A 16,687-nucleotide genomic window follows, 5' to 3' on the forward strand; every position below is an offset into this window, starting at 1 on the left:
CTGTCTGTAAATACACAGGTCAGTATACACACATGTATTCCTTTGCCCTGTCAGCTGAGAGGGCTAAGAGTAAATGATACTCTACAGGCAACAAGCACACGTCGCATCCAGATTTTGGTGTTTTTTTTTTTTTTTTTTTTTTTTTTTTGAGACAGAGTCTCGCTCTGTCTCCCAGGCTGGAGTGCAGTAGCGTGATCTCTGCTCACTGCAAGCTCCGCCTCCCGGGTTCACGGCATTCTCCTGCCTCAGCCTCCTAAGTATCTGGGACTACAGGCGCCCGCCACCATACCTGGCTAATTTTTTTTGTATTTTTTAGTAGAGACGGGGTTTCACCGTGTTAGCCAGGATGGTCTCGATCTCCTGACCTCGTGATCCGCCCTCCTCGGCCTCCCAAAGTGCTGGGATTACAGGCGTGAGCCACCGCGCCCGGCCCAGATTTTGGTTTTTAATACCATTTTCCAATCTAAGTAACCAGAAATCCTTGAAAAAATAACTAGCTCTAGGACTGGGGCAGGACATGTGTAAGAAGAGCCTGGTATAACTTTCTGTAGTTATGCCAGAAAGTAAGGAAGTACTCAGAGAAACCCCCCCCCCCCCCCAATTTTATGGACATGGCAAAGGGATACCGGAACCAAAGCCTAAAGCTGAAACATTTTGAGTAACAAATTAAGGTAGTATTGCACTGTAGCCCAAAATGTAAAACAAATAGCCATGAACCAAAAAAGGGAGGGAGGGAGCGAGGTGGGGAGGGGAGAAGAAAGAAAGAAGAGATAAATTTCCCTTGCCAAAGAATTCAAAATAATTTATGTAGATACTCCACCTTCAAGGAGGTGGAACATAACACCCCATTCCTTAAATGTAGGCTGCACGCAGTGACTTCTTCCCAAAAAGTGCAGTATGAAAAGAGGGAAAGAAGAGTATCTTTAAAATGGATACACCTGACAAATACTACCTCAATCACATGATCAAGGTCAACATCAACAGTGATAAAAAATGTTGATAGTATGTACCCTTAATATGATTTGATGAAAATAACAGTTTACCTCTGTGGTCTTTCTTCCCCAAATCCACAACCCCAGTCTAATCATGTGAAAACATCAGACAAGTTCCCAAAACATTCTACAAATGTATAATTAATACTCCTAAAAATGATAAAGGTCATCCAAAACGAAGAAAGTCTGAGAAACTGTCATAGCCAAGAGGAGCCTAAGGAAACATGAAAACTAAAATAATATAGTTAGTATTCTGGAGAGGATCCTGGAAATGAAAGGAACATTAGGTAAAATCTATGGAAATTTGAATAAAGTACAGACTCAATATTCGTTCAATAATTTTGACAAATGTACCATCCTAATGTAAGATGGTAATAATAGGGGAAAATGTGTGTGAGGTATATGAGAACTCTTTTATCTTTGCAATTTCTATTTAAATCCAAAACTGTTCTAAAAATGAAGATTATTTTTAAAATCATAAATAATAAATTAAAAGTGAAAAAATAGTTATAACCTTTTGCAGTAATTTCAATTCTGGGAATTTATCTTGAAGATAAATAACTACTATACATTTTACTGTAAAGTAGGTTTCATATATATCTTATTATAAAGTAGGTTTATTAATAGCACCTACAGCATACACATGTTGTAAGGCCTTAAATGAGGTCAGCCATATAAAGTAGTATGAGTACTCAATAAATATTGGTTGCTAGTGTTTTTGTTATTATTCAAAGCTGACTCCGATTCAGGCACAATCATCAAAGAATTGACAGTATAGTAAAGATAAGTAAAAAGATTAGTATAATAAAGTGTAATAAGTGATGATAAATGTCTCTTTACTTACTGTATGACCTTGGCAAATGAATTAATCTCACTCCCTCTGCCTCCAGAACCCAATACATGTAGCAATAATGATGGTATTGACGATATTAACCTCCACAACAACCTCAATGACAACATGAAGGCAGAGATCTGATGGGGTGCACTGAAAACAGAAGAATCTCTTCATTTTGACTGGAGATGTCTGTGGCTTACTAGAAAAGGTAATGGCTAAAAGGTATGCCATAAATAAATATTAACAAATTCATTTGTTCATTCAACAAACATTCACTGAGTATCTATGTATGTTGAATTTGCTGTGTACTTAAGGTGCTATCCTTGCCTTGAAGTTTCTCATAATCTAGAGGGAAAGACAGATACAGCAATACATACAGTAATTTCAACACTTTCAACGCAATGAAATAAGTGCAGCGAATGGCTAAGAGCCCAGATGTTAGTCCTCAAAATCTAGCCAGTGTGGGGAGGAAGTAATCATGGAAGACTTCCCAAAGAGATTATCTATGTGTGCCAGTTGAGGGTGGAATAACAGTTCCCATAGTGGAGACATTTAAAAACATATCCTGAAGGTGAGAAGTAGCATGATATGTATATGGAATAAGAAGCAGTTGAATGTTGGTCAAGTTTAAGACAGGGAGTACCAGATGATAGAATTCAGGGATAAAAGCCTTGGGACTTCATGTTAAGGAGCTTGGACTTTTCCTATATACAAACAGTTTAAATGATAATAAACCTAACAGTAATCAGATTATATTTGTAGTTTAGATAATTTTGATTTGATGTTTGAAAGATGAATTTGAGGCGGCAACACTCTTTACAGAGAAACCACGAAGTTTTTGCAATAGTGCAAGGAAGAGTTGATGAGGCTGTGAACAGTCCATCAGATGTTGAGAAAGTGAAGAGATAGATTTGAAAAGTAACTTGTGGAATTTGAAAACCTGATGAGCATGAAGGAGCAGAAAAAGGAGGACTCAACAGGCGACTCAAACATGTGTGTCCAAATCAACTATTGATTATTCTCCTTTCCCTCCCTGCCATGGAAGTGCAGGTGATATTCAAATGAGTCTGGGGATAAGGGTGTGGAAGGCCTTATTTGTAGCATTTGCCAATCTTTATGATACATCATAGATACTCCCTCCATGGCTGATTAAGCCAGGTGTCATTTCATCACTGAATGCAGAGTTGGAAGGATATGCTTGCACTCAGCTCACATGAGCTACTGAGAGTCTGTTCCAGCACACCACTGCTACCCACCACATCTAATTAATTATTCAGACCTACCAGTTACACCTCCAACATATATCATGGGTCTGCATTTCTACTACTTTGGAATAAGCCACCATTATCTGCTGCTTGGACTCCTTATGATGAGTCATTCTGCTCCCAGTCTTGTCCCTCTCTACCAGGACTATCAGATCAAGCCAATCAATCCCATCCTTGTATGCTTTAAATGGCTCCCATCATTTTATAATAAATTATTCACCATCACGACCAAGTCTGTGCACATACTGACTCTTGCCTATTCACACCACCTCCCTCCCCAGGCTGTTCTTCAAACACATTGAACTTTTCCTCACTCTAATCCTTTTATTCGTCATTCCCTCTACCTGGAATATTCTGCTCTGAGCTCTTCTAGTCTCAGCTCACGTGTCACCTCCTCAGAGAAGGCTATTTAAATTGAACTCTACTTGTCATCACCCAGTTTATTTCATTAGCTAAAATTATCTTGTTTGATTAACTAATTCATAAAGCTTATTATCTTTCTACTGGAATGAAGGCTCCTTGTCTGTCTTAGCCCCTCTGTATCTCCTGTGCCTAGCATCTGGTCTGAGACATTGCTGCTACTCAACAAATATTTGAAGAATGAAAGCATAAATGATACTTATAAGGTTTAACTTGGATGATGAGTAGATAGAAATGTAATCAACCGAAGCAGAGAATGGAAGAATAGATCTGAAGAAACAACTGAGTTTAGAACTTAGATTTCTTTGAAATATTAAGCTGAAGAGTTTATTACACTAAATTTACATTCATATTAATTTTATATGCTGTATTGTATATATTAACTTTTTACCTCTCAGTAATGAATAATATTTTAATTGATAATTTCATAATTTTTACAAGATAGCCAAATAAAGTTTTGGCCAGGGAGTAAAAGATGAAGCTGATAAGCATTATTACACTTGAATTTTTCTGGGCTTCTTAATTACATTATTGAAATTTAAAAAAGTTTTCAATTATAAAATTAGCAAGTGATACAGTTTCACTTTGTGTCCCCACCCAAATCTCACCTTGAATTGTAATAATCCACACGTGTCATTGGAGGGACCTGGTGGGAGGTAGTTGAGTTGTGGAGGCAGGTTTTTCCCGTGTTATTCTTGTGATAGTGAATAAGTCTCCCAAGAGCTAATGGTTTTTTAAAGGGGAGTTCCCCTGCACATGCTCTCTTGACTGCCATCATGTAAGATGTAACTTTGTTCCTCCTTTGCCTTCCGCCATGATTGTGAGGCCTCACCAGCCATGTGGAACTGTGAGTCAATTAAACCTCTTTCCTTTATGAATTACCCAGTTTTGGGTATGTATTTATTAGCAGTGTGAGAACAGACTAATACAGTAAGTGAATTTAATTTTGAACTGAGAGATTTTATCCTTAATCATTTTGAAACCTGTCTTTCTAGCTACTTGGAAAAACACTCAACCTATTACAACCATTGTAAAAACTTGTGATTATCTGCAAAGAACATTGAGTTTACTTGAAAACTTTAGTAAATGAATTCCAAGAGGTGCTTTTCTATGTATATGTTCTATATATTGCTATCTACATTACTATATCCGAGGAAGTCAAAAGGAAGAAAGCAATTTAAATGTCTTGTAATTTATTTTAGAGACCTAATTGTGCAGTTTTTCGCTCTTAGTACCTCACCACACTCTTTAAGGTTAGATCTTTTTTTTTTTCCTGTATGTATATACATAATATATACATACATTCCTACTTCCTACCTCTCCACCACCCCCACTACCACCTTATTTCCCACTACCCCGTCACTTTTGAGAATTAATCAAGAGTGATTTTCCTACCACATTGCTGCTTTCCACAACTTTTATCTTTTCTTTGAAAACAAATACATCAGTGAATTTCCTATCTGGGGGCAATGGGTATTTTTTGGAGAAAAGTTTTTTGTAAAGTGGAAAGTTTTGTCTGTGGCAGAGCATACATAGGATTAAATTTCAGGGGTTGGCAGTGAAGTAAGATCTAAATGATTATAAAATCTTCCCTAGTTATAAAGCAAAGTAGAAAGTGAAAGAAATATTATTCCCTCATGCTCTCCCGAGAAGACCATTTTACTGAGAAACTAAATCAAGTCTGTAAATAATGAGGTCTATCTGGTAGAGCTAACTTACTGATCAGCAAACTCACAAATTTTTATTGCCAAAGGCTAATTAAATTCAGCAGGATTTTCTATATTATTAGTAAGTTTTTGCCCAGAATCATTCAAAAGATTTCCAAATAAGAGATGACATGTGAATTAATGTTGGGTACAACATCCATAAAATTGTGAAATAATTGGTCTCAGTAAATTTCTGGTTGTGTATATTTATGTATTCCATTTTGATCTAGAATAAATAAGGGTAAGACAAAGGAAAACAACATGTTCTGAGCATTTTACTAGATCCTAGCTAGCAGGTTGGATTTTTTATTATGAGGATTTTCCTTTAGCATTTTGTCTGTACCAGATCATAGATTTTATGAAGAGCAACTAGGAAGGTACTGTGTTATAATGGAACGCATCCTGGACTAGAAATCCAGAGACTTCAACTCTATTTTTATCTCTGGCCCTAATGTGCATGGGCATGTACAAGTCTCTAGTCTCTTTATGGCTCAACTCTATCTGATAAATGAAGATAATGCATTCCCTATCTACATCATATAGTTGTTGTGTGGGTCAAATGAGATAATGAATATTAAAATATGTTTAAAGCATGGCATTTTGTTTTTAACACTGACATAGTTCACTACCAAATTTACCTAAAAATGAGTAAGTTCTCCACTGGAAATTGAAAAACATATTTAAAAGATATATTTCTCTTTTCATTAATAATTGAACTTAGTAATTATATGTAACGTTCTAAAATTTACTTGGTATGTATGAAAGGGAAATAATCATTGATAAGTATTTCTTTCCATGGAGGAAAAATTAAAGTCATCTTATGTATTGTATAGTATATTCTCATGTTGAAAGAATTTCTCCCAATACCAAAATAATATAAAAGAATCATACAGGTTTGACCACCACAAATGTATTTTATCTCTGTCCCCTGAGAGCAAATACTTCTCCCGCTTCTTCCTATATCATGTTTCTTCCCCCTTTTATAGAAGCAGTGTCTCACTTTGTCACCCAGGCTAAAGTACAGTGGCACAATCATAGCTCATGACAGCCTTGAACTCCTGGGGTCAAGTGATCCTCTCACCTCAGCCTCCTGAGTAGATAGGACTACAAGTGCACATCTCCACAACCAGTTATTTTAAATTTTTTTTGTAGAGATAGGGTCTAACTATGTTGCCCAGGCTGGTCTTAAACTACTGGCTGCGAGCTATCCTCCTGTCTCAGCCTCCCAAAGTGCTTGGATTACAGGCACGTTCTACCACAGGCAGTGTATATTATGTTTTCTATTCAGATATTATATAGAAGGTGAGGGAAATATATACTTCCTCTATCAAGTGGTCTTAGAAGGAAAGCCCAAGAGGTTCTGCACAGCAATTTTCAGCCTCCCAGAAAAAGCTGACATGGACAACAGCCCCCAAAGGATCCTTGGTCTGCACCAGCATTGAGGAGGACAACACAAACAGGTGTTCACGTTTTTTGAGGAAATAACTAGGAGAGAAAAGAAAGAAGGCCTTAGCAGAGGATTAAGTCCTATAAAGCAGTAAGAGTTATTTAAGGGTAGGGATTGTATCCTATTCATCCTTGTATCTGTGGTACTAAGAACAGTGTCTGGTAATGAATAGCTGTTCAGTATAGATGACAAATATTAAACTGATGAATGAATGAATGAATAGATGGATGGATAAGTAGATACCATAGATGTATGCAGAATAATAATGATCACTAGAAACATTTGCATCTTGTATCTAGATATTTGGCCACTTTGGAAAAACTAGAAGATTGGCAATAATTGATGGAGTATGTGCGTTCCAGGTCATTGCAGTTTGCCAACCTTACCCCATGTACTCCTGCTCTCTCAGACCTGACCTTGCCACTCCTCTCATTCTTGGAACACTGCTATTACTACATGAAGATTCACATTCCAGCCCATCTTCCCTCATCTAGCACAGTCCTGAGAGACCTGGCCCGTCTTGATCCCTTCCTTTTCTAATGCGCTCCTGGGAAACCAGGTTAGTTCTGGGACTGCCCTGATCCAGTATCTTCCTCATACCTAAGCAAGTGCAGCCTCTTCCTTCAGCCCTAATTTTCATAAATGCACCAACAAATGAATTAATGAACAAATGGTATTTCTGTTACTCGTTGTCTGATGCTCCACACTGCACAATGTAGCATGTAATCCCTAAAGATCCACTCTTATGCCTAACCCTCCTTTGGGACCCAAGGAAATGCTGCTTCCAACCTCTTGTCTTGTGTCCTTTGGAACAAAAGGCAGTTGCATCCATGATGGTTTGTGGATTGCACCACCACCGGAGATGGACACTGCTTCCGAGGATTAGAGTGGTAGAAGTGCTTAGGTAAGAGAAAAGACAAGTTACTTGGACATGTTAACATGTCAAGTTCTTCCTCTTACTATTATTCCTAGTTGTGTGGAAAATCCGTTTTGTTTCTTCTCTTTATGTGTCAATATGTGGGTCTGAAAGCCTTCAATTAAGATAGCATTTGCAATAGTTGCACATGGCAACAGAGTAATACTTGAAATATTAAAGAATTCATGTTGTGGTCCAATATGGTAACCTTAGCCACGTGTGACTTTTGGGCACCTGAAATGTGTCCAGCTGAGAAGTGTTATAATTGTAAAATATACTTTTGTGTGTTTTTCAATTTTGAAGACAGTATTAAAAAATGCAAAAAAATTTAATATATAGATTAAATAAAATATATTAAAATAAATACTAACAATATGTTAATGTTTTCTTTTAAATTTTTCTAATGTGGAAGAACTTTTAATGTAAAAAAATTAAAAGTTGTATATGTGGCTTGCACTGTATCTATTGGACAATGCTGATCTAGCTATGACATATATAAAATGTGATATTGATTCTTATATTGAAAACTAGATGAACATTTAATGCTAGAATTGTGAATAGTTTTATTTTTATGAAAATATCTAATGTTTTAAATTTTCAAAAATGAATTTTAAAATTTAACTTTAGATAATGTTGATTAAATTTTTATATATGCATTAGTTTGTATTTTGACTTTTAGTTTAATAAATAATTTTGAACTAAAAAATGACTTTTTGAAAAAACACGAAAAATAATTCTAATTTTATGTTTATTATAATTTTTGCTGAAATTTTGTAATTATAATTAATTTTGCTTTATTTGGTTTAAAGATGGGTCTCACTAGATTGCCCAGGCTGGATTACAGTGGCTATTCATAGGCACAATCATAGCAAACTTCAGCCTTGAACTCCTGCACTCAAAGGGTCCTCCTGCCTCAGCCTCCACAGTAGTTGGAACTACAGGCTGGTGGCACCTTGCCTGGTTACAATTAATTTTTAGCCCTGGCCAGGCATGGTGTCTCATGCCTATAATCCCAGCACTTTCGGAGGCCAAGGCAGGTGGATCATCTGAAGTCAGGAGTTTGAGACCAGCTTGACCAACATGGTGAAACCCATGTCTACTGAGAAAATACAAAATTATCTGGGCATGGTGGTACATGCCTGTAATCCCAGCTACTTGGGAGGCTGAAGCAGGAGAATTGCTTGAACCCTGAAGGTGGAGGTTGCAGTGAGCTGAGATCGCGCCATTGCACTCCAGCCTGAGCAACAAGAGCAAAACTCCATCTCAAAAATAAATAAATAAATAAAAATTTTTAGTCCTTTAGGTTAGTACTCTCAATAGAACATAAATTGTCTGAAAGTCTTAATTAACACAACATAATAGGTGATATTTTTCTAATGAAAGTAAGAAAAATAAATGTATGAAATAAATCAATTTATAAATAACTTATAAATTATATTGTTTCATGTTATAATTCAAAAATGATTGGCTTATCAACAGAAATCCCAGCTGAACATGGGGGCTCATGAGTTTAAGACCAGTCTGGGTGACATAGTGAGACCCCTCTCTCCAGAAAAAATGAAAAAGCTTGGTGTGGTGGCATGTGCCTATAGTCCTAGCTACTTGGGAGGCTGAGGTGGGAAGATCACTTGAGTCCAGGAGTTCGAGGTTATAGTGAGTCACTGCACTCCAGCAGAGGTGAAAGAATAAGACCTTGTCTCAAAAAAAAAAAAAAATCCCAAAAATAGAGCAATAATTAAATTCAAATAACTTTTCTTTTTTGCCAACTATCAATAACATGAAACTGTAGTGTCAAACATGTATTTCAATTTTGTTATTACAGATGTACCATTATTGCACAGGAGGAGAGAACATATTTAATATTACAGCTCGTTTGCATGACATTTAAATATTTAGACAAATAGTATGTGGACTTCTATTTGCACTATTGCCCTGGATCTCACAAATGTTAGGATGGATCTTTTCTGATCATAAGCGGGGCCCAGGGTAACCAGAAAGTTTTCAGTGAAACAAGATGTTCTCCATGGAATTGCATCACAGCTGAAGCTTCCATGGCTTCTGAGGATCCCTCAGAGCTGACAGTGTTGGTATGGCCTCTCAAGGTCTGTGTGAAACAAAATACAGTCTCTCTCCTAACCCATCTGCATTTTTACTCCTAAGCCTGGTAGGAAAGGGATGGACCTAGGAAATAGGTGGGAAAGAGAATGAACCTGACAATGTCCTTGCATATATGTCTCCTTACTTCTGCCCTTTCCTGGGTGAATTAAATAGCCTGGTTGAAAATTGCTGAGACAGATTTAAAGAAGCTCAAAGCTTCTGCAATATATGCAATATAATAGCTGTGGTGCCAGCTTTTGGTAGAAACTGGGTCAAAGGGTGGAGTAGGTAGAAGCGATGCTCTTCAAAAGCTACATCTGCCAACTGAACTACGATCGAAGAGACTTTTGGAGAGTACAAAGGAAAGTTGTAAGCTGAGTTGTTTATTAGGTTGATTCTCATTATTTCAATAATACATGAAAAGGGTCAACCCTAAAATGTATCAATCCAATATGGATAAATACTGTGAATTATACCTATCTATGGACAAGCTTTACTCACCTCTGGAAATTGATGTCTATTTTCAATGACAGAAACTGTAGAGCTATGAATAACCACTTGATAAGAAATAAAAATGCACTGGGAAGCAAAAGTCCAGAATTCTATTTCTAGTGTTGGTATATCCAAGCCATATACCCCAGGGCAAATCACTAAACTGGTCTAGGCTTCAATCTCCTACCTGCACACTGCTGAAAGAAAAAATTGTGCTGCCTATCTCATAGACTGATATGAGGATCAAATGGGACCATTTAAGTGAAAGCACTTTGAAAATTGTAAAATGGTTTACAAATATAAAACATTGTCATTTTTTGTTTCACTCTGTGATATTTCCTTCAGGAAGTTAGGACTGATTACTATTGTTACTATTACCATTATATATTGATATGAGTTTATTTGATGTGATTATATAATAAGATATATATTTTTTAAATGACTATAATTTTGAATTCTAATTCACCAACTATCAAATAGCAAAACTTTGTTAATGTATTGTCCCAGATATCCTTGTTTTTTAAAACCTCATCTATTTTACTCACTAATATAGGAATGCTGTTTTCCCTTGAATTCCTATTACTCTTTCCCTCACCTTTGATTTTTAAAATTCAAATCGTTTATTTTCTATAAGATACTTATGTTGTCAAAATAAATATTACCATTTTATCATTGTTTGCTTTTCTTCTGTCTCTCCATCCTGCACTCATCTACAGTGATGATGGAGAAAGAGCTTCTTAGTTTTTCTCAGCCTGCTTGATTTTAGAGGAAAGGCACCCTCATTGCCCCCTTCTTTGCCCCAGAGGCACCTGTGGGTTCTGACAGGACTAGTCCAGTTGTTGGACACTCCCTGGGCAGCCTTTCCCTATCAGATAAAGCAGGGAGTGAGCCTCTGACAGGTACATCTGTCACTATCCTGTGTGTCCATGGCGCAAGTGGAACTCTAATCAGACTAATGTTGTGCAAAGACTTTGTGTGGGCGACGTCTATCCTCCACCCCAGATGAATGACTTACTGCATCTGTGTGCTCAAAGCAAATGAAACTCTTACATACCTTTGAAACAAAAGAGAACAATATGAAAGTATTAGGACATTGGTCCTATCACAAAAGATGCACATTTCATTATGTGAGAAGGAAACTTCAGGCCTCAACGTATTAGATAAAATAAGGTATTTTTTATCACTAACTCAGGAAAGATTTCGAACCTTTTTGTATTCAGGTGGCAAGTAATTCAGGCCTCTCATAGAAGATACCATTAAAATATAATTTAAAATAGGAAAGAGAAACACATACATATTAGAAAAGGCTTTGACCATTCCTTGCCTTCTATTTAATCTGCAGAAATTATTTTAGAATCTCAGAATGCTATTTAGCTTTATTATCACAGCTCTATGTTAGTAAAGTTAATTGTGTGTGTGTTTTAGTTGTCATAAATGTTCTGTAGAGATTCATGTTAATTACATTTTGAGAAATATTATTTGCAAACAGGTGGCCGGTTACTTTATATTTCCTTTCTGTGGAGTCAAGAGGTGGCATGACGACTAAAGGAGCTGGCTTACTTCTGGGGGCACTCAGAAGGCCACACCTTCAGCACAGGTACTATGAGCCTTCTGATGATTCCCGTCACTGAATGTGGACCAAAGCAGCAGAGCCCCTGAAAATGTCCTGGCATTTCAGCAGAAAACAGTGTGAGCAAATGATTAATGACTGGGGTCTTCCTGAGTCTTAGTGAAACATGAGGTGCAAGGTACAGCCTTGGGCTGGTGGAGCCTCAATTACTACTAAATTTCTCAATAGCCTATAGGAACGGGGCATGGAGTTGGATTTCAAGTGATTTACAGATTATAAACAAATATGATGGTTCTTGAACTTTTGAATTTGTGAACTGAGATTCTGCTATTTTTATGTTATGGCATTCAACATACAAATTTACAAACTGAAAAAGGCTTAGAGGTAATTAATTATTAACTCTTAGCTTGAACAAGAGGTTACTTTTCTGCTGACCTTAGAATGGTTAGGTTCACAGATATATAATAACAATCTTCATTTTTTCCCTTGTCCTTTAATTGTAAAAACAGAGTAGCAAAATATACAAATTAAACTCTATTTAGAAAAAGCATCACAATTTCATCATCCAAACGCAACAACTATTTTAATGATTTATATATCCTGTCATTCTATATACTTGTATAATAACAAGTAACCTGTGTTCTCAGTTTGAGGAGTATCATGGAGGAATTTGAGCAGAATTGTCAGAAGCCCAAATTCCTTCTTGTTCTTGGCAGAGTATCTTGTGAGGTGGTTGGCTTCTGTATTCCCTTTCATGGTCTTTAAGTTGCTCCTGCTGCCACCTCATGGCCTCTGCTGCTGTTGGCTGTGTTTATTGCCAAGGGTGTGGGATGGCTTTATGTGGTTTGAAGGTTTGTTACAGCTGAGTTCATTTGAAGATTTTCTTGTGTGTCAAGATAGCAGTTTCAGCTTGAATCTGGGCCCGTCCAAGCATGTCAAGGGAACTTGTGAAGCCAGCCTATTTTCCTGGAACCTGAAGAGCCTATAGGAAAGAGCTTGAGCTTTGTCTCCTGCTTGGGCCACTAGGCATTTTGAATAAATTGTGAGATACCCTGACAGCAGTCTAATTGAAGGAGGGCTGTAGAGTCCTCTGGGAGAGAATTCATCCTAAGGGTGGAAGGTGGGAGCCATAATGAGCCCCCCAGTTTCTTCCCAGAGGAGAATATGGATTCTGAGTATAACTTTGTGACTGTGATTCATATCTGTTCCCAGCCAAATTCCATAGATTCATGTGTGGGTCCTAGGCAAAGTGAGAGCCATAGGTAAAAACTGAAAAAACATTCAATGAACACTATAAAATATTAAGGCACACACGCACACATAGTGCACTGTTTTTAACACCTCAGATTAAAAGTTACAAGGGAGAGAGAGGTAACTACAGCAGAGAGTTTGCCATAGATCACCGAGCTTTATTGCTGTGAAATTTTCAGAAATGCATGGAGTGTGGTAAAGTCCTTTGTGGTCAATGGAGCAGCAGTGGGGGGTTTGCTGAAGAATGGTATGATTGGAAGAACAGGACCTAGAAGAGTAATAGTGATCTTTGGAGGATAAATGTGGTGTCTACAAGGCAGTGAGAGCATTAATAAAGCTAGATTTTTTCTTAATCACAACTGAGACACTCCCTGGGGACTCTCAGAAATACTGAAGGGGACCAACTTAAGGACTGAGGACAAGCATTATGCAAATAAAGGAAATAAGTCCTGAAATCAGGCAGTCTTCATGTGACCCTGAATGTACCTACAGGCTGGTGAAACCTTGGCAAACTTGCATTTCACTTGCATTTGCCTGGTCCCTCAGAGCAGGCTCTGAACCCACATATGGTGTGTACTGCTAGTTAACTACTATCTGGTCCAAAGTGTCTGGCCTGGATTTTTTACAGTGTTCCTGGCTTTATAACTCTTGACTGATTATTCTTCTTTCACTTTTATTCAGCACATATTTATTAAGTATGTCCTCTGTGTGTGGAGATACAGTAATGAGCAAAACAAACCTTGATCCAGTCCTTTCAGAAATCATAGCCTGGTGCACAAGACAGACCAATTCATTGGTTCAACAATTTTTATTAACTATCTACGTTATGGTAGTTAATAAACCATTCAATGTTTTTGGCATAACAATGTATACATAGCAAGGATCTCATTCCAAAGAGCTTATGTGGTAGGGAAAGATAGAAAATAACACATAAATAAATACATGAACAGGATAATTACAGATAGTGATAAGTACTATGAAGGGAATAAGCGTGGTGACGTGATGAAGAACAACTGGAATTGGGGACTATTTTAGGTCAGGTAGTTGGGCAAGGCATTGTGGAAGAGGCCACGTTTGAACAGGTACCTAAAAGGTAAAAAAAAAAAAAAACAGCCAACCACTGAGGATTTGTGGGTAGATGTTCTAGCCAGATGCAACAGTAAGATGAAGGGCTCTTAGCCAGGAAAAATTTCACTGTGTTCAAGGAACTGAGATGAGGCCAGTGAGCTAGAGCTTAGTGAGAAAGGAGAAAAAGTGGAATGAGATGGGCTTGGAGAATTAGAAAGGGCCAAATCAGGCAGGGCCTTTGGTAAGCACAGCTTCCTATCTAAGTTACTAGGAAAGCTATGAATGGTTGTAAGCAGGGGCCTATCATGATCCGCGAAACTAAGATGACATGTGATGAGAGCTTTCCTTCCCATTTTTTAATAGCACCCCCACCCTGTGGGCCATTCTTGAGGAACTTAAAATAATTTCCTTAGATCTGGACCTGAGAAAAGGTAGAGTGGCACTACTCAGAAGCTGCCACAAAGCTTACCCTTTACACTAATGTGTGATGTATCTACCTTGACTCAAATGTCTCAACTCCTGCCTACTCTAGGGGACTTTAGATGGGACACTTCCTGAAACACTGGAGTGGCTTTGGTCTCCTCCTGTCTGCTGAAAAATTTCTTAAATGAGATTAAATCTCCAGTTACTGCTTCTCCTAGGAAGTTTATGAAGGTCAAACTTCTGTTGTCCTGCCTTTCTCCTTAGAAACAACCTAATATTGAGAAATTTGGCAAACGTGATTTATTAGAGTCTCAGTAACAGTAATGCAACAGGGAAAATGATAGCAATGTCCTGCAGACCTCATAGAACTCAAAGAAGAGTGTTAAGCAGACAAAAAAGACAATTACAGTACTGTGTCATAGCTGCATATTCTCTGACATGAACATGTGAACCACTCCAGAGACTCTCAGAAATAGTAGGGAAATGTGATGTTTTCAAAGAATGTCAAACTGCATTAGCAGGTAGAGAAGAGTGAGCCACAAACAGGCTAAAATATGGAACACCAGTTCATCTTCGAAATATCTTCTAAATATTTTGGAAATATTTGGGGCTGCCTAATGGGATTATTCATTTGTGCTTATTTCACTTTTGTCCATTCACCCATCATTAAACAAATATATACGTGTATGTGCATGTTTGTGTATACATATGTGTGTGTGTGTGTGTGCGCGTGCACATATATAGCTATAACTCTATTATGTGGTGACTGATATATCTATTCTAGTGTATATATGCTATGGAGTGAATGTTTATGTGTTCCCTAAAACCTAATAACCAATGTGATGGTGTTGGGAGGTGAGGCCTTTAGGAGATAACTGAGTCATGAGGGCTTCATTCTCATGAATGATATTACTGCCTTTATAAAAGAGGTTCCAGAGAGCTGCTTTGCCCATTCCACCATATGAGGACTCAGGGAAAAGGCATCATCTATGAACCAGGAAACAGGCCCTCCCAAGATGCCTAACCTGTTGGTGCCTTGATTTTGGACTTCTCAGCCTCCAAAACTGTGAGAAATAAATTTATGTGATTTATAAGCTACTCAGTTGATGGCATTTTGTTATAGTAGCCTGACTGGAGTAACATAATCAATAATACATATGTATGTATATAATATATGTATTATATACATATATACGTATACATATGTGTATATATGTATATACATATATATGTGTATATACGTATATACATATATATGTGTATATACGTATATACACATATGTATACATATATATGTATATAATACATATACTTTTCTAACTATGGTAATTTTCTCTGGTCTGAAGCTGACTTTGATATCAATACAGCCACTTTGTTTTGAATGGAACAAAGTTGGAGAGCTAACAGTAACTGATTTTTTTTTAAAGTCACAGTAAACCAAAACAGCTAAATTTGCTGTAAAGATAGATAAATATATCAGAAGAACAAAATAGAAAGAAAGTACAGGAATAAATCCTTATATATGGAAAAATTATTTTTAACAAAGGTATAAAAGCAATGCAACAGATAAAAGAATTTTCAACAAATGGGATTATAACAATTTTATATCCATATGCAAAAATAAATTTGGATCATTACTTTATATCCTATATAAAAATTAACTCAGAATGGACCATTAACCTAATTGTAAAATTTGTAACTATAACATTTATAGAAGAAAATCTTTGTAAACTTGAACAAGCAAATATTTATAAGATTTATAAAAGAAAAATTTGGACTTCAGAAAAAAAAATTGCTCTTCAAATGACCCTGTCATCTGAGAATGAAAAGACAAAAAGACAAGCCACAGAATGAAAAAAAATTTTCAAATCACATAACTGATAGTGACTTGTATCCAGATTTTGTATCCGCAAAGAACACTCAAAACTCTACAGTAAGGACTCTCAATTATTTTTTAATGTGCAAAAGTTTTGAACAGACACTTCGTCCCCCTCAAAAAATGCCATGGCAAATAAACAGTTGAAAAGATACTCAACATCATTAATAATCAGGATTAGTTAATTAAAAATAAATAAATCAGAATAAATTAAAACCAAAATGAACTACTACACACATATTAGAGTAGCTAAAATTAAAAATGATTAACAACACTAAGTGTAAGAGAGGATGTGGAAGAACTGTAACTTATACACTGCTAGTGGATGG

Source organism: Pan troglodytes, chromosome 5, assembly GCF_028858775.2.
Source record: "Pan troglodytes isolate AG18354 chromosome 5, NHGRI_mPanTro3-v2.0_pri, whole genome shotgun sequence".
NCBI lineage: Eukaryota > Metazoa > Chordata > Mammalia > Primates > Hominidae > Pan > Pan troglodytes.